General features: G+C 52.2%; 1 protein-coding gene across 1 annotated transcript in view; it reads right to left on the reverse strand.

Moving 5' to 3' along the window:
* Positions 1–26,222, reverse strand: part of LOC137618676 (gastrula zinc finger protein XlCGF57.1-like) — a 416,476-nt gene extending 390,254 nt beyond the window's left edge. The window contains exon 1 of the mRNA XM_068348820.1: positions 26,050–26,222. The gene's annotated coding sequence lies outside the window, so the exon portion shown is untranslated. The remainder of the gene's footprint in view (positions 1–26,049) is intronic.
* Between the last annotated feature and the right edge of the window lie 509 nt (positions 26,223–26,731).

A 26,731-nucleotide genomic window follows, 5' to 3' on the forward strand; every position in this document is an offset into this window, starting at 1 on the left:
CCCCATCCTTTCTTTGAGGCGTCCGAAAACAACATCAAATCTGGGGGGAGGACGAGAAGATCCACTCCCCTTCGTAGGTTCTCGTCTGCCACCCACCACTGAAGGTCCGTCTGTTCCGCAGGACCCATAGGGATCAAGATGTCCGGGGAATTGTGACCTTGATTCCACCGGGACTTGAGTCGCCATTGGAGGGATCTCATTCTGAGGCGACCATTGGGAACTAGACGGGCCAGGGATGAGAGGTGACCGAGGAGACTTAACCACAACTGGGCTGGAAGCTCTTTACGTCTTAGTAAAGGACTCACGACCCTCCTCAGCCTTGCTATCCTGTCGTCTGATGGGAAGGCTTTGTGGAGATTGGTGTCTATGATCATTCCTAGATATACCAGTCTTTGAGTGGGCAGCAGAGAAGACTTCTCGAGATTTACCATGATCCCTAGATCTTGGCAAAGTCCCAGAAGTTTGTCTCGGTGTCGAAGAAGGGCTGACTCCGAGTCTGCTAGGATCAGCCAGTCGTCCAGATAACGGAGGAGACGGATGCTGATCCTGTGTGCCCACGGCGATATCAGGGTGAACACTCTGGTGAATACCTGCGGTGCTGTGGAGAGACCGAAACACAGCACCTTGAACTGGTACACCTTGTTGTCTAGGCAGAATCTCAAGTACTTCCTGGAAGACGGATGGACTGGGATCTGGAAGTACGCGTCCTTCAGGTCCAGTGTACACATGAAGTCTTGCGGTCTCACTGCAAGTCTGACCATGTCCACTGTCTCCATGCTGAACAGGGTTTGCTTGACAAACCTGTTCAGAGCTGAGAGGTCGATGACTGGTCTCCAGCCTCCAGACGCCTTCTTTACAAGAAAGAGTCGACTGAAGAAGCCTGGGGACCCGTCGACTACCTCCTGGCGAGCGTCGTTCTTCAACATGGTCTCGACTTCTGCCCGAAGGGCTAACCCCTTTGCTGATCCCAACACATAGGAGTTCAATGCCACTGGACTCATTGTCAGGGGAGGTAGAGATGTCATGAATGGAACACGATATCCTTGGGCGATCACGGAGATCGTCCAGGAATCGGCCCCAAGGTGCTGCCACCTGTGCATGCAACTTTGAAGGCATCTCCCCACAGGTGGACACGCAGGGGGATTGCCAATCCTAGCGTTTGCGGCCTCTGCCGCTCCCTCTAGGATTTTTCCCTCCCCGGGAGGACTTTCCGCCCTTCCTGTCCTTGACGGGAAAGGGCTTCGGCTTAGACACCTTGGCCTTAGCTGCCGGAGCCTGCTTCGATGACTTGCGAGGCTGTTGCTGTGGTTGAAAAGCTGGAGGCTTGTAGGGTCGAGATGACGGCCCTTTGGAGGAGGGAATCCAGGTTAGATTTCCTCCACCTCTCAGCTGTGCGTTCTATATCCTTGGGCTCAAACAGATCCCTCCCAAGGATGGAAGAGTGTCTGAGCCTGCAGACATCTACGGCGGGGATCTTTGGGTGAAACCTCTCAGAAACTGCGTCCCGACGTTTCAGGATCGAGTTGGCCCATAGGTTGGTAACCTGATGGGCCAGAAACTCGATCGAACGAGTTCCCGAGAGGAGGAAGATCTCCAGGGCCTTCCTATTGCTCTCCTTAGACAAGTCTTCGGAGAGCAATAGGATGCCCAGAGACCCTAGCCAAACATCCAGCCACGAAGTGGCCTGCATGGCACACTTCGCGACTTTCTCTTGGCTCAGGACCTCCAACGCCGAAAATGTCACCTGCCGGGAGGAGATCTTCTCAAGAGAAGTCCCCCTGGTGAGCTCTTCCACCGAGTGGTGGAGCGGAAAAGCCAAACTGGATTCCCCCATGATGTCAAAGTACCTCCTCTGATGTAATTGAGGAGGTGGGAGGAGTTTGTACCCGGCAGTAGAACGGCTGGAGGAGGCGAGGTCTGCGAGCTGGGCTTCAACTTAGTCTCTGGCTCCCTTAACCCCTTGAGACCAAGGCAAAGCTGCACTGGCCCTTTAGGGTTTCTGGGTGCCGTAGACTCGGTCTAGCACCGTATACTTTCCTTCACGAGGGGCAGTCTCTGGGTCCTCGAACCTGTTGAGGGGCCTCATCAGGGTTAGAACCTGCCAAAAGGCATGCTCGGACTCATGCTGCTCTCCTCCTTGCGCACTGGCAGCTAAGTCTCCTGTCCCCAATGGCTCTTCTTGGGGAGATACATGGTCGTTCTCCCTGGGTCTAGTTGATTCCTGACGTAGCCTGGAAGACGATTTGGGAATCGTCTTGGAGTCCTTAGGCTCCCTCCTAGGAGGGATACAGGACTCCAACAAAGAAGTTTGGAAAGTACCTTCCATCCAGACGATTCTCCCCTTCGAGGAGGAGTTTCTCCTCATGATGCCGTGGGAGAGTTTCCTTCCTCGACGGGTTCTCCCGAGGACGGGAAAATCTCGTCCACGGGAGAGGGAGAAAGTGAAGGCGATGGGGAAGGTGCTTTCCTGGGCCTCTTAGGAGTCAACTTCACCCTGGGAGAAGTCTCCACGAAGTCCACTCCTCTCCTTCTCTTCCTCGGGGATGATTCAGTCGTAGGTTTCAAACCTAAATCAGCGAGGCCAGGCTTAACTGCCTGCACCACCGCTTTCATTATGAATTGAAACCACGACTGACGAGTAACTGACACAGTGTCAGTTATCCCCGCGGGAGGGAAGGGGATCTTCTGACCCTTCGGAGTGGACACAACTGGGCCTGCCTGAAATGAAGAACGATGCGAGGACCTCTCGGTACTCTTCTTCCTGATCCTGAATCTGAGCTCTCCGCTTGCGCGGTGGCAATCCCGACGGCGATCTGGATGTCGGCGCCCTGGCTGGTAAAGCGCGTTGCGTATCGCGGCGAGCAAACCTGTCGCGCTGTTCGCGCGAAGCATTTGGGAGGTCGCGCGCGGGCGATAGCTGACGCGTGGATACGCGATCGCGTGTAGGTGTACGCGCGCAGGCAAGCGGGCGAACGGTGGAAGGGCGCGCAAGGGGGCGTGCGCGATGGAGAGGCGAAGGAGCAAGCTCCTTGCCTGTGCCCAGGTCCTTTGGACTAAGGCGCGATGGCAAGCGTTGGCGCGCAGGGCGCATATCAGGAACTGGGCGCTTTTCAGGAACGGGGCGCGCAGGTGCACGTTGACAAGCAGGAGACTGATGGCGCGTCGGGTGCTCAGCAGGAACCTCACTGCGCTGCAGGATAGCAGGAGAGCGCTGGCGAGCAGGAGAGTGATGACGCGTAGGAGATCGCTGGCGAACAGGTGAACGTTGACGATGAGGAAGGTGTTGATGATGAGGAAGGCGCTGACGAGCAGGAGAACGCTGGCGCGTTGAATCCGAAGATTCAGCAGGGCGCGTGGGCGCTACTGCACGCGAATGCGCAGTTGCACGTACAGGGGAACCCTGACGCGCAAGGGACTTTCCCACACAGTGAGAAGAGTCCCTTTGCCCCGAAGGGACCGATGACCGTCGGATGACGGGGTGTGAAGGCGACCACAGCGCGTCGTCAGCCAAGAAGGGTGAAGGCAGGTCTGAAGGTCTAGAAGGTCTAGCAGAGGAGGGCCATAGCAAATGATCCCCGAGAGGTCCAAAGACGGAGCTGTGATGGTCTGCTCCCGACGAATAGGCTCCTCCGCAGGGGAAGGTGGTGAGGACGACCCAAAAAGGTCCTTAGGCTCCCTCCTAGGAGGGATACAGGACTCCAACAAATAAGTTTGGAAAGTACCTTCCATCCAGACGATTCTCCCCTTCGAGGAGGAGTTTCTCCTCATGGTGCCGTGGGAGAGTTTCCTTCCTCGACGGGTTCTCCCGAGGACGGGAAAATCTTGTCCACAGGAGAGGGAGAAAGTGAAGGCGATGGGGAAGGTGCTTTCCTGGGCCTCTTAGGAGTCAACTTCACCCTGGGAGAAGTCTCCACGAAGTCCACTCCTCTCCTTCTCTTCCTCGGGGATGATTCAGTCGTAGGTTTCAAACCTAAATCAGCGAGGCCAGGCTTAACTGCCTGCACCACCGCTTTTATTATGTATTGAAACCACGACTGACAAGTAACTGACACAGTGTCAGTTATCCCCGCGGGAGGGAAGGGGATCTTCTGACCCTTCGGAGTGGACACAACTGGGCCTGCCTGAAATGAAGAACGATGCGAGGACCTCTCGGTACTCTTCTTCCTGATCCTGAATCTGAGCTCTCCGCTTGCGCGGTGGCAATCCCGACGGCGATCTGGATGTCGGCGCCCTGGCTGGTAAAGCGCGTTGCGTATCGCGGCGAACAAACCTGTCGCGCTGTTCGCGCGAAGCGTTTGGGAGGTCGCGCGCGGGCGATAGCTGACGCGTGGATACGCGATCGCGTGTAAGTGTACGCGCGCAGGCAAGCGGGCAAACGGGTGAGTGGGCGCGTTGGCGAGACGGCGCGTTGGCGCGTAGGTGAAACGGCGCGTTGGCGCGCAGGAGAAACCGCGCACTGGGCCAAGGGAGATTGCTGGCGCCGTACAGGTGAGGGACGGCTCGTCGGAGAACGATAGCGCGTTGGCGAACGCTGGCGAGTTGGCGAGCGATGGCGACCTGGTGAGTGCTGGCGCGTCGGCGAGTGTTGGAGCGTAGGCGATTGAGGGCGCGTTGGCGCGACGTGCAAAGGCGACCAACGGCGCACTGGAGATTTTACGCGTGGGCGCGTAGGAGACCTGTGGCGATCCGTAAGAAGAGCGCGTTGGCGAACGTTTGCACGTAGGTAGAGGATCGCGCGGGCGCACAGGAGAACGTTGATGCGTCGGTGAGATTTGGGCGCGCGGGCGCGCAAGATCTCTGGAAGGGGGCGCAAGGGGGCGTGCGCGATGGAGAGGCGAAGGAGGAAGCTCCTTGCCTGTGCCCAGGTCCTTTGGACTAAGGCGCGATGGTGAGCGTTGGCGCGCAGGGCGCATATCAGGAACGGGGCGCGCAGGTGCACGTTGACAAGCAGGAGACTGATGGCGCGTCGGGTGCTCAGCAGGAACCTCACTGCGCTGCAGGATAGCAGGAGAGCGCTGGCGAGCAGGAGAGCGCTGACGAGCAGGAGAGTGATGACGCGTAGGAGACCGCTGGCGAACAGGTGAACGTTGACGATGAGGAAGGTGTTGACGATGAGGAAGGCGCTGACGAGCAGGAGAACGCTGGCGCGTTGAATCCGAAGATTCAGCAGGGCGCGTGGGCGCTACTGCACGCGAACGCGCAGTTGCACGTACAGGGGAACCCTGACGCGCAAGGGACTTTCCCACACAGTGAGAAGAGTCCCTTTGCCCCGAAGGGACCGATGACCGTCGGATGACGGGGTGTGAAGGCGACCACAGCGCGTCGTCAGCCAAGAAGGGTGAAGGCAGGTCTGAAGGTCTAGAAGGTCTAGCAGAGGAGGGCGATAGCGAATGATCCCCGGAGAGGTCCAAAGACGGAGCTGTGATGGTCTGCTCCCGACGAATAGGCTCCTCCGCAGGGGAAGGTGGTGAGGACGACCCAAAAAGGCGCCTCCTAACTCCCTTATAAGGAGAAGGAAGGCCCCTGCTGCGAAGAGGGCGACGAGCCTTGCGGCGAAGTCGACCTCGAGGAAGGGCGTCAGGGTCATCCGTCCTCCGAAGAGGAGTCTCTGTCATTGCGCTCCCCCGAGGGGGAGACACACTCGCAGGAGAGACCGTGGGACTCATCTTTCCCCTCGAAGGATGTTTGGAGGGGGAAGGAGAGCCTTCAGCAGCGTCAGCAACAGCAGCAGCAGAGGTTTGACGAGACCCGTCGGAAGCCTCCGCCAAAACAGTGTCGACAATGTCTGAAGGAATAACCTCAGGCATTACCGCCTTCCTTCTTCAAGGTTGCCCTTGAAGGAGAAAGGTCTCTCTTGGACATCTTACGCCGCCGGCCGAACTTCTCCCACTGGGAGGCAGACCACTCCCTACACGCACTACAAGTTAAGTCCTTTTCACACCGTTGACCTCGACACTGCGGGCAAAGGGTGTGAGGATCAGTGTCCTCTGCGGACATGAAGGTCCCACCAGGGCGATCGGGAAGTCCAGGACACTTGCGCATTGTAAATAAGGATGAGGCCAACTTCCAAACACACTGTAAAAGAAAAAGAAACAAATCAAGGCTGTCAAAATTGCGAGGACAAGAAAGACACGTCTACTCATTGTCCGAGCCAAAAGAGGAGTGAGTCAACTCACCTGTGTGTGTGGGGGGGGGAGGGGAAGCTAGCTACCCCTTCCCCTACCCCCGCTAACTAACGCGGGGGTAGTTAACCCTCGTTAAAATTCTAATGGCTCGTCATTTCAGCTATGCCGAAAGTAATACCCTATGTAAATAGCGTGGTTTGTATTTCGGTTGCGGAACAATTGTATTTTTCCTAACCATACAAACCCTAGCTATTTAAATAGGGTATTACTTTCGGCGTAGCTGAAATGACGAGCCATTAGAATTTTAACGAGGGTTTACTACCCCCTCCCCCCTCATAACTAGTGAACTAGTTCACTTTGCTTAGAGGTAGGACTTATCCCGGGGGACACGGCTGGCGGGCAAGTTTGAATAAATAACTAAGGTTTGTATATTTAGGAAAAATACAAATTATCTACGAATTTGTCATTTGTTCCGTAACCGAAATACAAACCACGCTATTAAAATAGGGTGACTTAACCCTTAGGTAGGGTGGTAAGTCCCAGCCGTACTGGCTTTGGCTTTTTGCCAGGGGACTCAGTATCTGAGTATGTAGAACTCAAGATAAGGAGCCCCTTCACCTCGCAAGTACCTTGCTCTGAAAGGATCGCGGCCTACGTAAGCTTGTGTGTGAAGGAATGAAGTGTGACTCGTCCTAGTAAGTTAACCTGGAGTCCTTAAGATGGAATTCTAGGTTAGGACGTTCCCAATACCACCTCGTCAGGGTATGGGGGACGCGACAGTATTATCTTAATACTAGGAACACAAGAAAGCATGGTTTACCTGCAGTGGTTTGAGGTCAGCTGTGCAGAGAACCCAGGATGCTGCTTTCCCCAAGAGAGGGGAGGATGAAGAAAAGAATAAGGGCCAGGCATACCTTTTCATTCATGCAGACTAAAACCGGGTAACAATGCCCTCAACCTTCTGCTACTTGTCCATTAAGGAGCCTGAGGTTTAGACCAGCTGTTGTGCAGCCACCACAGGGCCGATAGAGAATGTATCTAACCTCCTATGGGTCACGTCTTGCAGGTAGTGGGCTGTGAAGGTCGTTTGACGCTTCCACACCCCTGCTTGTAGAACCTGCGTCACTGAGAAGTTTCTCTTGAATGCCAGGGACATGGCGATGCCCCTGACGTCGTGTGCTCTGGGGTGACGTGACGGAGGAGGGTCTGGATTCAAAGAATGGTAGATGACCCTGCGAATCCATGCAGAGATGGTATTCTTAGTGACCTTCCTCTTCGTCCTTACTGTGCTCACAAACAATGCTTGCACTCGAGGACGAACTGCAGCTGTTCTTTTAAGAGAGAGCCTCAGACTCCTTACTGGGCACAGTAGGAGATGGTCTGGGTCATCTGTTACAGAACGGAGACTCGAGATCCGGAAGGAGTCGAACCGAGGGTCCGGCACCTGGATTCCTGGCTACAAATTCTGAGACTTGGCTACAAACTCGCCAAAGCCAGAGCAAGCAGGAACACCGTCTTCCAAGTCAGGTGGCGATCAGAAGCCTGGCGTAGAGGTTCAAAGGGAGGTCTCTTGAAAGACCTGAGAACTCAAACCACGTTCCATGGAGAATGTCTCACTTCCGACTGAGGGCAGGTAAGTTCATAACTTCGTATGAGTAAAGAAAGTTCCAGCGAGGAGGAAATGTCCATTCCTTTGAGCCTGAAGGCAAGACTTAAGGCTGAGCGAAAGCCTTTCACTGCCGAGACTGAAAGGCGCATTTCTTCCCGCAAGTAAACGAGAAACTCCGCTATTGCTGGAAGAGTGGCATCGAGAGGAGAGATACCCCTTCCACAACACCAACCACAAAAGACTCTCCACTTCGCCTGGTAGACCCATGCGGATGACTTTCCCAGGTGTCGAGACATCCTTGTTGCGAAAAGCCTCTCTCAGTGAGGAGGTGCTGGATAGTCTCCAGGCGTGAAGTCGTAGCGACGCTACGGCTTCGTGGAAGATGTTGGAGTGTGGTTGTCCGAGTAGCTCGTGTCGAGGAGGGAGTTCTCTCGGAAGTTTCGTCAGGAGCTGCTAAAGGTCCGGAAACCATTCTGCATGATGCCATAGAGGAGCTATTAGAGTCATTGAAAGGTTGACCGATATTCTGGTCTTGTTGAGTACTCTTCTCATCAGACAGAACGAGGGAAAGGCATAGACGTCTATGTTGTCCCACCGTTGTTGGAAGGCATCTTGCAAGAGTGCCTTGGGGTGCGGCACTGGGGAGCAGTACAGCGGAAGCTTGAAATTCAAGGCTGTCGCGAACAGATCCACCGCCGGGGAACCCCACAAAGTCAGGACTTTGTTGGCTACTAGACGATCCAAAAACCACTCGGTACTCACTATCTGAGTTGCTCTGCTCAGACTGTCGGCGAGCACATTCCTCTTGCCTGGAATGAAGCGAGCAGATAGTTGAATCGAGTGGACTTCAGTCCATCTCAGTATCTCTACTGCAAGATGGGATAGCTGTAGTGAAAAGGTACCTCCCTGCTTCTTGATGTAAGCCACTACCGTGTGTTGTCGCTCATCACCACCACGGAGTGACCCGCCAGGTACTGTTGGAACTGTTGAAGTGCCAGATATACGGCCTTCATCTCTAGCAGATTTATGTGGAGGCACTTTTCTGATTCTTACCACAGGCCTGAGGTCCTGTGGTTCAGAACGTGGGCCCCCCACCCGTTTTTTTGAGGAGTCCGAAAACAACATCAAATACGGGGGGAGGACAAGAAGATCCACTCCCTTTCGTAGGTTTTCCTCTATCAACCACCACTGGAGGTCCGTCCGTTCCGCAGGACCCATTGGGACCAGGATGTCGTGACCTTGATTCCACTGGGACTTGAGTCGCCATTGCAGGGATCTCATCCTGAGGCGACCATTTGGAACCAGATGGGCTAGAGGAAAGGTGACCGAGGAGACGTAACTACGATTGGACTGGGAGTTTTCATCTGAGGAAAGGATCTGCGACCCTGATGGGAAGGCTTTGTGGAGATTGGAGTCCAATATCATGCCTAGATATACCAGTCGCTGAGTTGGAAGCAGAGAAGACTTCTCGAGATTTACCAAGATCCCCAGATCTTGGCAAAGTCCCAGAAGCTTGTCTTGGTGTCGAAGAAGGGTCGACTCCGAGTCTGCCAGGATCAGCCAGTCGTCTAGATAACGGAGGAGACGGATGCCGATCCTGTGTGCCCAGAAAGAAATTAGTGTGAACACTCTGGTGAAAACCTGAAGAGCTGTGGAGAGACCGAAGCACAGCACCTTGAACTGGTAGATCTTGTTGTCTAGGCTGAATCTTAAGTACTTCCTTGAAGACAGACGGACTGGGATCTGGAAGTACGCGTCCTTCAGATCCAGTGTACACATGAAGTCTTGTGGTCTCACTGCAAGTCTGACCGTGTCCGTTGTCTCCATGCCGAACGGGGTTTGTTTGACAGACCTGTTCAGAGCTGAGAGGTCGATGACTGGTCTCCAGCCTCCAGACGCCTTCTTTACAAGAAAGAGTTGACTGAAGAAGCCTGGGGAGCCGTCGACGACCTCCTGGAGAGCGCCCTTCTGTAACATGGTCTGGACTTCTGCCCGTAGGGCTTAGCCCCTTGCCGATCCCATGGCAAAGGAGCTCAACGACACTGGATTCGCTGTCAGGGGAGGTAGAGATATTATGAACGGGACGCGATATCCTTGACTGATCACGGAGATCGTCCAGGAATCGGCCCCGAGTTGCTGCCACCTGTTCACGCAACTTTGTAGTCATCCCCCCACTGGTGGACATGCAGGGGGACTGACAATCCTAGCGTTTGCGGCCTCAGCCGCTCCCTCTAGGATTTTTACCTCCCCTGGAGGACTTATTGCTGCCTTTCTTGTCTTTGACAGGAAAGGGCTGCTGCTTGGACACCGTTGCCTTCGCTGCCGCTGCCGGTTTCGTTGTCTTGGACGGGCGAGGTTGTTGAGGTGCCGGAGGTCTATAGGGCTTGGAGTCCTGGTTGGTCTTCCTCCACCTCTCGGCTGCCCGTTCCACATCCTTAGGCTCAAACAAATTCTTCCCTAAAAGGGATGAATGTCTAAGCCTGTATACCTCGACTGCCGAGACCTTCAAGTGGAACCTCTCTACCACCGCATCACGTCGTTTCAGGATTGTATTGGCCCACAAGTTCAAAACTTGGTGGGCCATAAACTCAATGGTGCGTGTGCCAGAGAGGAGGAAGGTTTCCAAGGCCTTCCTGGTGCCCTCCTTGGACAGGATGCCATGAGATCCCAGCCAGAGGTCTAGCCACGAAGTGGCCTGCATGGCGAACTTTGCGACCTTCTCTTGGCTTAAGATTTCTGTAGCCGAGAAAGACACTTGCTGGCTCGAGAGTCTCTCAAGAGGGACTCCCTTGGTGAGCTCCTCCAAAGAGTGGTGAACTGGAAGAGCTAACACAGACTCCCCCGTGATCTCGAAGTACCTCCTCTGCTGGATTCGTGAAGGAGGGAGGAATTTGTTGCCAGCCGTGGAACGGCTGGAGGAGGCGAGCTCGGAGAGCTGGCCCTCGACCTTATCCCTGGCACTCTTCACCCCTTGAGACCAGGGCAGAGCCGCACTGGCCTTAGAGGGTTTCTGAATGCCAAAGACTCGATCCAGGATCATGTCCTTACCCTCACGGGGAGGCATCTCCGGATCGGGAATCCTATTGAGGTGCCTCATCAGGGTCAGAACCTGCCAGAAGGCATGCTCAGACTCCTGTGGCTCTCCTCCTGGAGAAGTGGCAGCGAAGTCTCCCGTCCCCAAAGACTCTTCTTGGGGGGACACGTGGACGTTCTCCGCGGGTCTTGACGGTTCCGGTCGAATCCTTGAGGATGACTTGGGGATCGTCTTGGAATCCTTCGACTCCCTCCTGGGAGGAATACAGGACTCCAGCAACGACGTCTGAGGGCTCTTCTCTGTATCCACCCGGGACGATTCTCCGGCTCGGGGTGGGGTTTCTCCCATTGGTGCGATAGGAGAACGCCTCACCTCAGTAGCCTCCCCTGAGGACGGGAACTTCTCGTCCGCAGGAGAGGAAGAAAACATCTGGTGGGAGAAGGAGCCTTCCTCAAAGATGTCCTAGGAGCCAGCTTGACCCTTGGAGAAGTCACCATGGGTTCCAATCCTCTCTTCTTCTTCAATGGGGTCGGAGCCGCCATTGATTTGAGTCCCATCTCAGCGAAGGCAGGTTAAAGAGCCTGTACGACAGCTCTGAAGAGGGACCCAAACCAAGGCTGCTTACTGACAGTGGCAGTGTCAGAGACACCCTCAGAAGGGAAGGGGATCGGGCAATCCTTAGGAGTGGACACTACTGCTGGACTTGCAGGGTCTGGCCGCTCTCATTCCTGCTGGTTCCTGTGGGTGCCCATGGTGTGGCTCGCACGGTAGCTCGCGTTGAGGATCGCGCGATAGGATCCCGTTCGAATCGCGCACGCGGAGAGGATGGCGTGGGCGCGCGGGTGAGCGTTGGCGTGCTGGCGAGCGATGGCGCGCAGGCGAACGACTGCGATCTGAGGTGTCCGTGCATGGGCGTACAGGAGACCTCAAGATGGGCGAGTGGGTGCGCTGGCGCATTGATGAGTGATGGCGCGTAGGCGATAAAGCGCGCGGGGGCTCAGGAGACCGATGGCGCGCAGTGGCGCGGTCTGGAAGAACAGGAGGCGCAAGAATGCGAGGAGACTGTTCGCGGGCACGTTGACGCATAGGATCTCGGCAAGACCTAGGAGAGCGCGCACGCGCAGGAGAAATACCCCTGGCGCGTGGGCGCGCAGGAGGGCGGTCAGCAGGCGCAGGAGTCTGTGCGCGATGGCGCGTAGGGGATCGATGGCACGCAGGCGAGGTTTGGTGGCGCGTAGGTGAACGCTGATGGTCGGGGGTCTTCCCTCCTGCGCCCAGATCCGGAGATCGTGGGCGTGCAGGTGAGCGCTGGCGAGCAGGAAAAGATCGCTGGCGAGCAGGAGAAGATCGCTGGCGAGCAGGTGAAGGTCGCTGGCGAGCAGGTGAAGGTCGCTGGCGAGCAGGAGACGATCCCTGGTGAGTAGGTGATCGTGGGCGCGCAGATGTGCGCTGGCGAGGTGAACTTCGCTTGCGAACAGGACAGCGCTGGCGAGCAGTCTCTGCAGAAGGTTTCTGGGGCGTTGTCTCCGACGAAGCAGCAGGCGAGCGCTTGCGCGCAATTGCACACAGGAGAACGTTGGCGCGCAGAGGAAACCTAGCACTTAAGGGACTTACTCACATTGTGAGCAAGCCCCTTTTGCCCCGAAGGGACCGGTGACCATTGGATAACGAGATGAGATGGCGCCCACAGCGCGTCCGCAGCCAGAAAAGGAGAAGGCAGGTCCGAAGGTCTGGCAGGAGAAGGCGAACGGTCAGCAGAAAGATCAAGGGACGCGGCAGCAGCAATGGTTGAAGCCTGAAGAGGAGGATCCTCTACGGGGGATGGCGATGAAGAACCAAAGAGGTGCCTCCTAACTCCCTTGTGAGGAGAAGGAAGGCCCCTACGGCGAAGAGGTGGACGAGCCTTACAACAGATACGTCTCCTTGGAGTAGCAGGCAGGCCATCGTTGGTCCTCCGAAGAGGAGTCTCTGTTAGTGCACTCCCCCAAGGGAAAGAAACACTTGCAGGAGAGACCGTTCGACCTAGCTTCTCCCCCGAAGGATGTTCAGAGGGAGAAACCAAGTCTCCAGCTGCGTCAGGAACCACGGCAGGGGATTGACCTAACTCATCGGAGGCCCCTGCCACAACAACGTCGGCAACTGTTTGACAGCAGCCCCCAATCGGATTATGTCAAACAGGGCTTCCTTGGAGGGCGAGCCCTTAAGCCCCAAGGAAGCCCAAAGCTGCAACAAATCATCATTAACATTTGAAATATCCTCCCCCGGAGTAGGAGGGGGAGCTGCCTTGCTATGGGAGGCAACGCCCTCTCCCGAACCCCGAGGTCGGTCAACAAAAGAACGGCCTGTGCTACTACTCGACGGCCTCTCGGGAGAGACCGATCGAGCAGGAGCTTCGGAGGAGGCTCGGGCTACGGAAGAAGAGAAATATCCCGCTTGGACTTCATCTTCCGCCGCCGGGGAAACCTCTCCCACTGGGAGGTAGACCACTCCCTGCACACTTTATCCTTATCACACCGTAGACCTCTGCAGAACGGACACAAGGTGTGAGGGTCCATCTCGACCGCCGACATAAGTCCCACAAGGGCGGTCTGGTAATCCAGGCCACTTCCGCATGATAAGGAGAGAGGCCAACTTCCAAACACACAAAACTGAAAGAAAAAGAAAAAAAGATTAAGGCTGTCAATAGGCAAGGGTCAGAACAGACACGTCTGCCCATCACCCGAGCCAAAAGCAAAGTGAACTAGTTCATCGGTATGTGAGGGGGGAGGGGTAGCTAGCTACCCCTCCCCTACCCCCTCGCTAACTAGCGAGGGGGCAGTAAACCCTCGTTAAAATTCTAATGGCTCGTCATTTCAGCTACGCCGAAAGTAATACCCTATTTAAATAGCGTGGTTTGTATTTCGGTTACGGAACAACTGGCGCTTAGTAACAGGAACATCTGCATGTGCGCGCTGGCGCGCTATGACAGGAACATCTGCATGTGAGTGCTGGCGCGCAGGAGATCATTGGCGCTTAAGGGACTTAGGCACAAATTTGTGCTCACGCCCTTTATGTCCCGAAGGGACCGTTGCCCATTTTACAACGGGATGAAAAGGCGCCCACAGTGCATTGGCAGCCAGGAACAGTGACGGCAGGTCAGCAAGTCTGGTGGGTGGAAGGTCGACGTGCCCTTTGTAAGGACGACCTTCCACCAAAGGAGATCGCGAACGATTTGCGGAGAGGTCCAGGGATGTAGCTGGCAGGGTCGGCGAACGACGGCGAGGTTCTTCTGCGGAGGACTGCGGTGATGATAAACCGAAGAGGCGCCTCCTAACACCCTTGTGAGGTGACGGAAGGCCTCTACGGCGAAGAGGAAGGCGAGCTTTACGCCTTATACGCCCTCTGGGGGCCGTGGGGTCAGCGGGCTGACCATCAGCAGTCCTCCGAAGAGGAGTCTCTGTGAGTGAACTCCCCCTTGGGGGAGAATCACCATCGGGAGAGACTGTAGGACTTTAGCTCCTCCCTCGAAGGATGTTCGGAGGGGGGAACTAATTCTTCAGCTACAACAGCAACATCAGGAGCAGAGGTTTGAGACAACGCATCGGAAGCCTGTGCCACAACAACGTCAACGATAGACAGGGGATCGACCTCTGCTACCGTCGGTGATTTTTTGACAGCTGCTCCCAACTTGATCAAGTCAAACAAGGCTTCCTTAGAGGGCAAACCCTGAAGCCCCAAGGAAGCCGAAAGCTGTAACAAATCATCATTAGATACAGGCATATTAATATCCTCCCCCAGGGGAGGAGGAGGAGCTGCCTCGCTATGGGAGGCAACTCCCTCTCCCACACCCCGAGATCAGTCAACAGAACTATGGCCTACCCTACCACTCGACGGCTTCCCGGGAGAAACCGATCAAGTGGGAGCTTCGGAGGAGGTTTGGGCCACGGAAGAAGAGTCCTTGGGATTTTCTCTTTTCAAAGAAACCTGTGAAGGAAAAAAATCCCGCTTGGACTTCTTCTGCCGGCGCCGAGAAAACCTCTCCCACTGGGAGGTAGATCACTCCCTACACTCACCACAAACATGACAAATTCGAAGATAATTTGTATTTTTCCTAACCATACAAACCTTAGCTATTTACCTTTTAGCGCAGCTGAAATGGCGAGCCATTAGAATTTAACGAGGGTGTATTACCCCCGCGCTAGTTAGCGGGGGGCTAGGGGAGTGGTAGCTAGCTACCCCTCCCCCCCTCACACACAGGTGGATGCTCACTTTCACTTAGAGGTAGGACTTGTCTTGGGGGACAGGGCTGGCGGGAAAATATGTGTAAATAGCTAAGGTTTGTATGGTTAGGAAAAATACAAATTATCTTCGAATTTGTCATTTCTTCCGTAACCGAAATACAAACCACGCTATTTACATTGGGTGACTTACCCCTTAGGTAGGGTGGAAAGTCCCCAGCCATACTGGCTTTGGTTTTACCCGGGAACTCAGAATCCGAGTGAGTCGCACTAGAAAAAAGGAGTCCCTGCACCTCACAAGTTCCTTGCTCTGCAAGGAACCGTGTGGCCTACATAAGCTTGTGTGTGAAGGAAGAAGTGTGACCCGTCCTAGGCAGTTGACTTGGAGTTCCAGAAGGAACTCTGGGTTAGGACGTTCCCAATACCACCTCGTCAGGGTATGGGGGACGCGACAGTATTGACTCAATACTCGGAACACAAGGAAGCATGGTTTACCTGCAGAGGTTCGAGGTCAGCTATGCAGAGACCAGGATGCTGCTTCCCCGTAGAGGGGATGGTGAAGAAAGAAGTAAGGGCCAGACATACTTCTTTCGTTCATGCAGACTAAAACCTTATAACAATGCCCTCAACCTTCTGCTACCTGTCCAAAAAGGAGCCTGAGGTTAGACCAGCTGTTGTGTAGCCACCACAGAGCGATAGAAAACGTATCGAAACTCCTGTGGGTCACGCCCTGCAGGAAGCGGGCTGCGAAGGTCATTAGACGCTTCCAGACTCCAGCTTGTAGCACCTGCGTCACAGAGTAGTATTACTCGAAGGCGAGGGACGTTGTGATGTATCCGACATCGTGCTGTGGGGCGACGTGATGGGGGAGGGTCTAGAGACAGGTCGAGATGAATGTCCTTGAGTCCGAGCTGAAGAGGTATACTGGTGACTCTCCCCCGTGTCCTCCTTTTGCTCCCAAATCGGCTGCAACTGAGGACAAACTGCAGCTGTTCCCAAAGCTAACCCCTCGATTCCTTTACTGGCAAGAAGGAGAAGGTTTTGGGACATCAGATACAGAATGGAGACTCGAAATCTTGAAGGAATTGGACCGAAGGGCCGGGACCCCAAGATTCTGAGTCTAGCCAACAACTCAGGAGCGAACCTGAATGTTGCCCTCCCCCCTTCCATAGAGAGGGCGGAGTCGTACGAGACCAAGAAGATTGCTTACACACTGGCCGCGGCCAGAGTGAGCAGGAGACCCAAGACGGAATACAATCAGAGGCCTGTCGTAAAGGGTCTTGAGAAGATCTCTTAAGGGACTAAAAAGTCCAAGCCATGCTCCAAGTTGGAGGTCTCACTCCGACTAGGGCAGGGACGTTCGTAGCTTCGCATGAGCGAGGAAAGATCCAGCGGGAAGGAAAAAGTTATTCCTTCAAGCCTGAAGGTTAGGGAAAGGCTGAGCGACAGGCTTCATTGCCGAGAGCGGAAAGGAGTTTCCTCCCCCGAAAGGCAATAGGATCGTTATTGCTGGTGAAGAGGCCTCAAGGGAAGAGGTATATCTCCCACAGCACCAACCACCGAAGACTCTTCACTTCGCCTGGAAGACCCCTGCGGATGACTATCGCAGATGACACGACCTCCATCCCGCGAATGTAGCGGGTTGTCTCTTCTTGAGGAGGAGGCGTAGTGTCTCCAGGCATGAAGCCGAAGCGACGCCCCGGCTCGTGAAAGATGTTGCAGTGTGGTTGTTTGAGTAGTCTGTGCCGTGGGAGAAGCTCTCCCGGGAGTTCCGTCAGGGGAAGCAGAGGGTCCAGAAACCGTTCTGCGCATAGTCCCAGTGGAGCTCTCCCATTAAAAGGTTGACAGACAACCTGGTTTTGTTGAGACCCATTCTCCACAGACAAAAAGGAGGGAAGACGCAGGCGTCGAAGTTGTCCCACCATCACCGGAATGCATCTTGCCAGAGTCTCGAGGTCTGAGACTGGGGGGAAGAACAGCGGAAGCTTGAGGTTCCAAGCTGTCGCGATCAGGTCCCCCAGACCAAGACTTGTTGGTTACTCAAGGCCAAAGACCCCCAGGTACACTCTCTCTACGAGGCTCTGCTCAGATAGTCGGAGAGAACATTCCTCGGCCTGGAATGAGAGAGCCGATGGTGGTATGAGAGTATCTCAATCATCTCGGTATCTCTACTGCAAGATGTGAAGGTGTGAAAATGCGTCCCCTGCTGGTTAGAACACGCCAGAATCATGAAGTCGACGCGCACGGAGCGACTCGGCAGGAGCTGTAGGATCTGTAGAGGGGCCAGACTACGGCCCCTAAGCCTGCCTGAATGATGGAGAGGTATCCTTCAGGTCCTGACCATAGGCCTGGACCGGAACATGGCCCCCCCCCCCCCCTTTCTTTGACGAGTCCGAGAACAGCATCAAGAAGGTGGGGAAAGGACGAGAATATCCACTCCTATCAAGAGGTTCCATAGGTCAACACCCATTGCAGGTCTAATAGTTCTGCTGGTCCCATAGGGGCCAGGAAGTCCGGTTAATCGTTGCCTGAAACCACCGGAACTTGGACCGCCCCACATGGAACTTATCCTGAGGCGACCGTTCGGAACTATAGACGGGTCAATGAGGAAAGGAGAACTAGGAAACGTTCCAAGGTAGGGCTGAAAGCTCTGCTTGACTGAGAACAGGTACTGCGACTCTCCTCAGCCTTGCCACAGTCAACTGAAGGGAAGGCTCGGAGGAGGTGGCAACAGAATCTGGCGTCCCCAAGTGGTCACCCATCCAAGTACCGACCAGAACCGACGTAGCTTAACCTCGCTGGATGGACGAGAAGCGGGGTTTCCAACGTGGTAAGGCCGTTGACTCAATATCATGGCCAGATACTCCAGATGTTGAGGCAGAAGAAGAGAAGGCTCCTAGTAAAATACCATGAACCCCCACTCATGGTAAGCATTCGGAGGCTTGTCCCGGTGCTGAAGAAGGTCGAACCCGAGCCTACCGGAGTTGACCAGACCTACAAAAAGCGAAGGAGGTGGAAGCCTGCACCTGAGCGGCCATGAGGAAAGCAGGGAGAGTTCTCTGGGGAAAAAACCTGCGATGCCACGGCGGGATCGCCACACTGCATCCTAAGCAGGAATACCTGCAGTCTAGGCTGAATTCCACGAGCTTCCTGGAAGATGGATGGAATGGAAACTGAAAGTACCCGTCCTTCCGATCCAGGGTTTAAGGAGTCCTGTCGCCTCGTTACCAGTCTGATCGATTCTGCTGTTCCACGCTGGCCGAAGTTTGTTCGACAAACTTGATCAGGGCTGAGAGGTCGACTACGGAACTCCCGTCTCAGATACTTCCTTACAAGAAAGGATCGACTGAAGAAGCCGGGGGTGAAGCCATCGATGATCCTATGGAGGACCTTCTCCTAAGGTATGGATCATTCTGCCCAAACGGGCAAACTCTTGCCGACCCTATGGCATAGAGGTTCAGAGACACTGAATTCGCTGACAGAGACGGCAGGCGCGATATCCTTGGCTGATCACAGAGATCGTGCGGGAATGGGCATCGGGAAGCTGTCACCCGGATGAGTAACCTTAGGCATCCTCCCAGCGTGAAACCTGCAAGGGGGGGGGGTGCCAATCCTAGAGTTCGTGAACTCTGCCGCTCCCCCTAGGACTATGCCCCCCCCCCCCCGGGGGAGCCTCCCGTGCCATCTGTTCCTGACAGGAGGAAACTGCAATTGGACACCTTGTCTCAGTTGTCGTAGCCGATAACTTAGGCCGACGTGGTTGAAAGAAAAAGGCGCTGGAGCCCTGCAGGGTCTGGAAGAAAGCGCCTTGGAGGAGTGAAAACGGAAGTTGACTTCTTCCGCACAGCCGCTGTCTATGTCTCTGTCCTTGGGCACAAACAAACTCTTCTCAAGGATGGAAGGGTATCTGAGGTTGTCGACATCCACGGATGAGACACCCGAAAGGAAGCCCTCGGTAATTGCGTCCAGATGGTACAACATCGAGCTTGCCCGCAAGTTAGATACTTAACGACGAAACGCCAAGGTGCCTGCGCCCGAGAGGTGGAAAGTACCCATGACCTTCCTGTAGCTTCCTTGAACCAAACCTCGGGCCGTAACCGAGAAGGGAAAGGACCTGGTAAGCCCCTTACACGAGATGGAGAAGAGGAAGGGGTAAGCAGTCACCCCTTGGCCGATGGAGAAATCTCGAACGGAAAGCCCCCCGCCAAAAATCCTTCCAGGGAATGACAGGGAAGGGCTAGCCCAGGTTCTGGAAAGAAGAGTGTTGCTCAAACCTCCCTGAAGATTCTTCTTATTCTTGCATGTGCCATAATCTGCGTTTACGGGGTGAGGCCGTGTTCTGGAAATACGCTCCAGAAGAACTCGCCAGGCTGGCCATGCTGCAAAAACCCCAATGGGAATTGTGGTCGCAATCGCCCTGGAGCTCGCGCGATGGTAAATCAATGATTTGCACGTGGGCGAACGTGGAAGCGCCCATGCGCGGTCACGCAAACGAAGGTGAGCGAAGGAGCGCAGAAGGAGGGCGAGCGTGGTAGGAAGGGCGAGAGCTGGTGGTCGGCGAGCGATAACCCATAGGCGAGCAATGTATACTGCAAGAATTAAGCCGCATGAACGTAGACGTGCAGACACGTGGGCGTGCGGTCGCGCAAGAATGTGGGTGAGTGGCCGCGCAGGCACGTGGGCGCGCGGGTGAGCACAGGCGGTCGGGAGACCGATGGCGCGTCGGCAAGCGATGGCGCGTTCTGGCGAGGCGATAGCCCGCAGGAGAGTGACGGAGCGTCGGCAAGCGACGGTGCGTTAACAAAACGCTAGCGAGCAGAGGAAGAATCGCGCGGGTGCATAGGCGATTGCCAACGCGAGAGAGACTAGTGATGGTTAGCGCGCATCGCGCTAACAGAAGGCGCGCAGGTGCATCAGGAAGGTGAGCGCTGAAGCAAGCTGTTAATCAGGCGATCCTAGACGGTCAGAAAACCGTTGGCACCCATTGGTGCGTGGCAAAGAAGGGCGCGCAGATGTGCGCTGGCAAATGAAGAAAGCTGGTGCACAGAAGGACAGAAGAAAAGGCGAGCACTGGCGAGCAGGATGAAGATCTACGGCAAGACTCAGCTACCGGAGATCGTGGTCCACAGCAGGCGAGCGCTAGAGTACTGTACTACTGATGGTGGTCAGGGGAACTAACACGCGTGGCAGATCGATTGCGATCGTTGACGCGTAGGAGATCGCTGGTGAGCAGGTGAACGTTGACGCGTCTAAGGTCGCTGGCGAGCTGATGATCGCTGACGAGCAGAAGGCAACGCGTGGAAGCCTGTGCATAGAAGAAGAGTCCTTGACCCAGACCTGAACCGAAGTTCTAGATCGCGAGGGCGAACGTGGGCGCACAGGGCGCGTAACAGGAACCAACAGGAACAGCAGAGATGATCATCATGAGAGCGCTGGCGAACAGGAGAGCGCTAGCGATCAGGAAGCGCTGATGAGCAGGAGAGTGCCTGTGCGCTAACACTGAGCAGGAGCAGGAAAGAACACAGCAGAAGGGAGCGCAGGGGAACCCTGACACGCAAGGGAATAACCCCCGTGGGAGGCCACCCTTTGCCCCGAAGGGATCGTTGACCGTCGGGAGACAGATGTCCGTCGGAAGACCGTTGCCTGTCCACCAGGAGACTGATGTCCGTCGGAAGACCGTTGCCTGTCCGCCAGGAGACTGATGTTCGTCGGAAGACCGTTGCCCGTCGGAAGACGAGGTCAGACTGCTGTCCATCTGCACCAAGGTGGAAGATCAAGAAGGAGTTGTAGGCTGCAAACGGAGATTCAAAAAGGCGCCTCTTAGCACCCTATAGGGAGATGAGAGGCCCTTACGACGAGGCGGAAGGTGAGCCTTACGGCGAAGGAGGCCAACAGCAACAGCAGCAGAAAAATCCTCCGAAGAGGAGTCTCTATGAGTGTACTCTCTCGCGAATGAAAGAGAAACACTTCGTAGAAGAGACTGGTCAGCCAGTGACCAAAAGGAGCAATCCTCCAAAGAGAGGCTCCTGCAGTTGCCCAGCCCCTTGAGAGAAACTGCAGGTGTGATCGCTTAGCAACAAGAGCATAGTCGCACGAAAAAAAGGAAAGAGAAGAACACCCCAAAAGGGGAAAAACTAAAAGCCTGGAAAGGAAAAACTTCCCTCGGAAGGAAAGTTACCCACCCAAGGAGGCAAGCCTCCCGAGAGTTCTAAAATGAACTGGAGAGCTGTCAATCGTCACGGGAGTACTTCCAGCAGAAGGAGACACGCCCCTGACGAAAATCCAAAGGGGAGGCAGCAACAGCCGAATCCCCAGGCCTCAACAAGACAGCTCACACCATTGCCATATTACAGAAACGAACTAGATCGGTAACTGTAAAAAAATAAAACAAAAATCATTAGTACACATTCATTCCTCCGGGAAGGCTCCGAAGAGGAATCCCGAGGGAAAGGAAACAAGAATTACACAACAGGCACGTGCCCTCACAACCACTTACACTCACGGAAGGAGAGCTGTAACCAAAACAGAATTATAACAATTATAATTACGAAAATATGTAATTATGTAATTTAAAAAAGAATGAACACTAAAGAAAGAACGAAAACCCCGAAAGGAATCGTTCTACAAGCTGAAAAATAAACAACTACAATTAGATTCATAAACTAATTGAGACAAAACGTACGGCGTAGCAACCCCCCACATGGGAAGGAAGCTACAAGGGGCGTGGTAAAAGGTAGTAAAAGGGTGAACGACCTCAAGAGAGATAGAAAGACCGAAGTCAAACTCGATCGCAACCCATAAAATTACGCCGTGGTGGCCTAACTGCCGAGAACTCAACGGAGATATCGTACACTACACACACAACTCTGAAAAGTAAACTTACTGATTTCTATACTCAAATATATATACAAACATGAAAACATGTTTACATATATATTGAGTAAAAGAAAAGTAAGTGATTAAGTAAAGACAAAACAAACAATGGCTGCCAAGCGAGGACCAAGACAGAGACGTCTGTCCCAGTCCGAGCCAAAAGTGAAAGTGAGCATTCACCTGTGTGTGTGTGGGGGGGTGGGGGGTGGGGAAGGGGTAGCTAGCTACCACTCCCCCCCCCCCCCCCCCGCTAACTAGCGCAGGGGTAATACACCCTCGTTAAATTCTAATGGCTCGCCATTTCAGCTACGCTAAAAGGTAAACCCAATGTAAATAGCATGGTTTGTATTTCGGTTACGGAACAAATTATCTTTATCACACCGCTGGCCCCTACAATAAGGACACAAGGGCGGTCAGGTAAACCACGACACTTACGCATAGCAGAGGCCAACTTCACATACACTCTGTTAAAGGAAAAGCAAAAGAAAGATTAGTAATGGCTGTCAAAAAGGCAAGGGTGAAAGCGGACACGTCCGCCTGCCACCCGAGCCGAGAGCAAAAATGAGCTCCCTACCCCCCCCCCCCCCCCCCCCCCCGCTAACTAGCGGTGGGGTAGTAAACCCTCGTTAAAATTCTAATGGCTCGTCATTTCAGCTACGCCGAAAGTAATTACCCATATTATATAGCGTGGTTTGTATTTCAGTTACGGAACAAAACAATTTTAATAATAAAAATATTAATGGTTTCAATAATAATAATTTTAACAATTTTAATAACATTTTTAATAACAATTTTAATGATTTTTGAGACTACCACAAATTTTGCTTTCACTTTTTAGCTAAAAACAACGGAGGTGGGCAGAGGAAAATTACTGTCACAAGGCCAAAATAGGTTGGAAGAGGACAGAGCATAACATAAGTATCATGGCAACCTGTGTTAGGTTAGGCAGAAGCTTCCATGAGAAGGGTTATGAAAGTCTTCTGTCAAGGAGACCCCACACCCTAGATTAGGTTAGGTATCGAAGTTTCTCAATATATCATCCTCGCTATTAAATCCAAATCTACTATGGTATAATGTAGCTCCCAACCATCCTCATTACTTTAAGTTTCTTGGTTGACAACCGTCAAGTTATTCATATTTTAACAAATTAAGATAACCTTAGTCTGTTTGATTGTAGGCGATCTATTCAAGATTTCCAATTACCTCTTATCAATTAACATCGTATTGACAGCATAGGGCCAACCCACGCAACTGTGCATCTGATCTGAGCCAACTTGCTACTCATCATTAAAGCTGTATTGTTACTGTGCTTAGGCAAAGCTTAAATCAATATAGCATATAACCTCAGCATTGTTAATGAAGTTTTGATATACACCACCTTCCACATAGAACAACCGATGGTTGACATTCAACCTACGAATTAATGGTAAGCAAAGTCATTGCTTTATGATTGGAGTACCTGAGACCAGTACAAGGAAGATTTGTAGCTCGGCGGACACAAGTATCTTCAAGAATAGAAAAAGCAAAGTTCAATCCCGTTTTACTGTATCAAAGAGATGTTATAACCTGTAATAAGTCACCTTTAATTTACCCATGTCAGCGTTAACAAAACGTCACTGGGGGTATGAGAGACCAAGCACCCATAAATGGTTCTACGACTAAGGGTTAAGGCCGATTCAAACGACCCGTTTTCTTTCCGACAAGATGGGCGGTGGCTAACCGACGTTGATATGTTGTACATTCAGATGAAGCGTTCCCTATCCGTTTACCCGAGCACGGTTTTCATTGTTTATTTGAACTCTTGTCACACGAGGAAAGAGTAAATTACAATAATTTTGACACTATAAGATGTTAGTTGATAACCATGTTGATATAAAAAGTTATGCAACGTCATTATACTTTATGCATCATTCCAAGACTATTAAAATTATGATACTCACCTGTTTTATCTAATGCCTCTCCAATCACTTTCCATATATTCTTTGGAAAATTTACAGTTTCATCCATTATGGGAAATCTATTATAATAATATATTTCCCGAGTAAAGCAAGTCTTTTGTAGTATTTCTGTAAAATATTATCTGTCGCAAATGCCTAGTTCTTTATATATCGACGATCAAACTCACGCTACTCCCAGATTTTTTCTAAGTCTGTTGTTATTGTTGACTGTGTCTTGTATTTGCTTAAATGAGCCCTGTAACCACTATAATCCACAGACAAACTAGTCCACTATGAAGTCTTACACGTTTGGCCAATCACAGCGCCTATCCACTATGACGTCATACATGTTTGGCCAATCACAGCGCGACAATACATCTTTTCCATGCATTTCATTTCGTTCTTAGAAATGGAGGCAGTAACAAGCACATCTCATGTTGCACAAGAAGTTGAAATTCCATCTTCTTGTCCTGACTGTTTCCTAACTTGCAATGAATTTGTTGTAAGTTATTCGGGGATTATTGAAAACCTAGTGGATTTGTGCCAGAGAGACAATTTAATTTTACAAAATCAAAATTGGCCTGCATGTCAAGGAACCTTCCCAACGGCTTCACGTTTTCCTCAAAGCAGCAACACATCTTGATGAACCAACAGTTTAAGGTAAGCTTCATTAATTTATAGAGTATATTATAATGGTGATAGTATAACGATGTATGCAGCAGTACCATCACTTTGGATTTGGTTTGATGGATGTGTTAGGTAGTGGCTGTAAGGGGGGGTGGCCTCGCAGGGGTAGGCCTAGGTAGGGGTACAGGGCCCTAGGTTAGGTGGTTGTATTAGGTTCGGTAGTGTCCCAAAATTCACTGTGGCCTTAAGGGGGGGTCGCAGGGGGGGGCGGAGCCCCCCCCCCCCCGGTAGGCCTAGGTAGGGGTACAGGGCCCCTAGGTAGGGGTACTGAGCCCCTAGGCTAGGTTAGGTGGGTTTATTAGGTTCAGTAGTGCCCTGAAAATCACTGTGGCCTTAAGGGGGGGTCGCAGAGAGGGCGGAGCCCCCCCTGGTAGGACTAGATAGGGGTATAGGGGGAGGGGTGGTGGAAGGATAAGTATTCATTTATTGCAAATATCATTTGACGCCCCCCCCCCACCCAAAACCCCGGTTCCCACCTGGTGTCCCCCATAATTGTTGGGATGAAGTAGGGTCTTTCTGCATTCTAGAACAACTTAGTAAATCTCTAAATCGGATGGTTTGCGGTCAAAATAAACGTTAAATTCGTTGGAACTACACTATTTCTGATGCAACCAATATATTTTTATTCCAGTTTCCCCATAATGGATGAAACTGTAAATTTACCTATTCTTTTTATGTAAATTATAACTTTGCTTCTTGTTTGCTATGTCAAACATCTCATAATCTCAAACAAGTTCATATAATCTCTCATCCATGGAGTCAACAATAAACTAACTATACTTGTAGCCCACGAAACGAACGGGCACGTTACGGGTCCTTGTTCACACGAACCTCAAGCTACCAGCGCTACTGTAAGAGTTAGACATGCTGATGACTCACATAGACTATTCGAAATTAGTGTGAATCATGCAATAGGAGGAAGAATGTTTAGTTATGCTGCACCGAGACTCTTCAACGACCTTCCACTTGACATCAAGAATAGCAAATATGTGGCAGCTTTCAAGAAAAACCTGAAGACTTATCTTTCTAGAGTGTTATAATAGTGACCTGAAAACTATTAAGCCTGAATACAAATGCTAGCCATATAGCTGATAAGATACAGCGCAAAATATTAACTGGAAGGAAATTATTTTTCACACACCAAGGCCAGCCTGAACAGACTTTTAGTTTCTGATGAAGGGCGAGAAATAAACCCGTGAAAGTAAATGTAAAAGAAAGAACTATCCTCCACCCGTTGGTTGGGTGACTAACGACTAAACGCCGTCAAACCCGCCAAGCCTGAGGCCAAGGTTTCTTGGAAAAAAAGCAGAGCCGACTCCGACAGAGGGCCACCGTTAGCCTGACGGGTCGTGGGAACAGTAGCATTTGAAAGGGATTTTGACATAGGATAAATCTATTTCTTAGATAATATAGCCATTTGAATACACGTAAGAAAGCTAGACGTCGCTTAAACGACGGACTGCCTGTCGGAAAGAAAACGGGTCGCGTGAATCGTCCTTAACAGGTGTACCCATCGTCCTACAAACGAATCTCATCGAAAACTAAGACGATAAACAGGGAAGCTTACCACGGCAATTTAATCTTCGTTTTCTTCTGGATGTCAGGAGACAAGTTACTTAACATTGGCATTCATGTCAAATAGCTTTATAATTGATTTAAAAGAGTTTAAAGGAGGCACAGTCTCTAAATGGCCCGTTTGTTTTTCCAACCGACACTTTCAAATTTCGTTTCTGGTTCTGGTTCTGGTTAAGGCAGGGGTGAGACATAGCCTTTGCAACGGTACCTCCAAAGTTTATCTTCTCATACTGTTTTGTCTTTTCCTCCACATCATGTTTAATACTTTTTTTATTTTCTATATTTGTTTCACTAAATAAAAATGATTATACTATTTTCTTTAGGTCTTCCCCATGTGGTTGTTGTAGCTCAATTATTTCATTCCTTTTTTTCTCTATATTCCTGGCAAAACAACAAAAACTGTATCAAATCTTCCTCCTCATTTTCACAAAAATTACTGTTTACATACCCCTCTAGTATGTCTATTTACAATGTTTAGTTTTAACGTATTAGTTCTTGCTCTAAAAAATATCACTGAAGCAAATGTGGTCATAAAATTCCTCTTCTTTAATATCTTTCTTCCACGTTCTATATATGGCTAAGCTCACTTTACTTTCCATTTCTTCTTTCGACTTCTCAGTATCCCACTTTCTGGTTTCCGATTTTATTTCTGCCTTGTTCATTCTTCTTATCTC

Source organism: Palaemon carinicauda, chromosome 25 (assembly GCF_036898095.1).
Source record: "Palaemon carinicauda isolate YSFRI2023 chromosome 25, ASM3689809v2, whole genome shotgun sequence".
Lineage (NCBI taxonomy): Eukaryota > Metazoa > Arthropoda > Malacostraca > Decapoda > Palaemonidae > Palaemon > Palaemon carinicauda.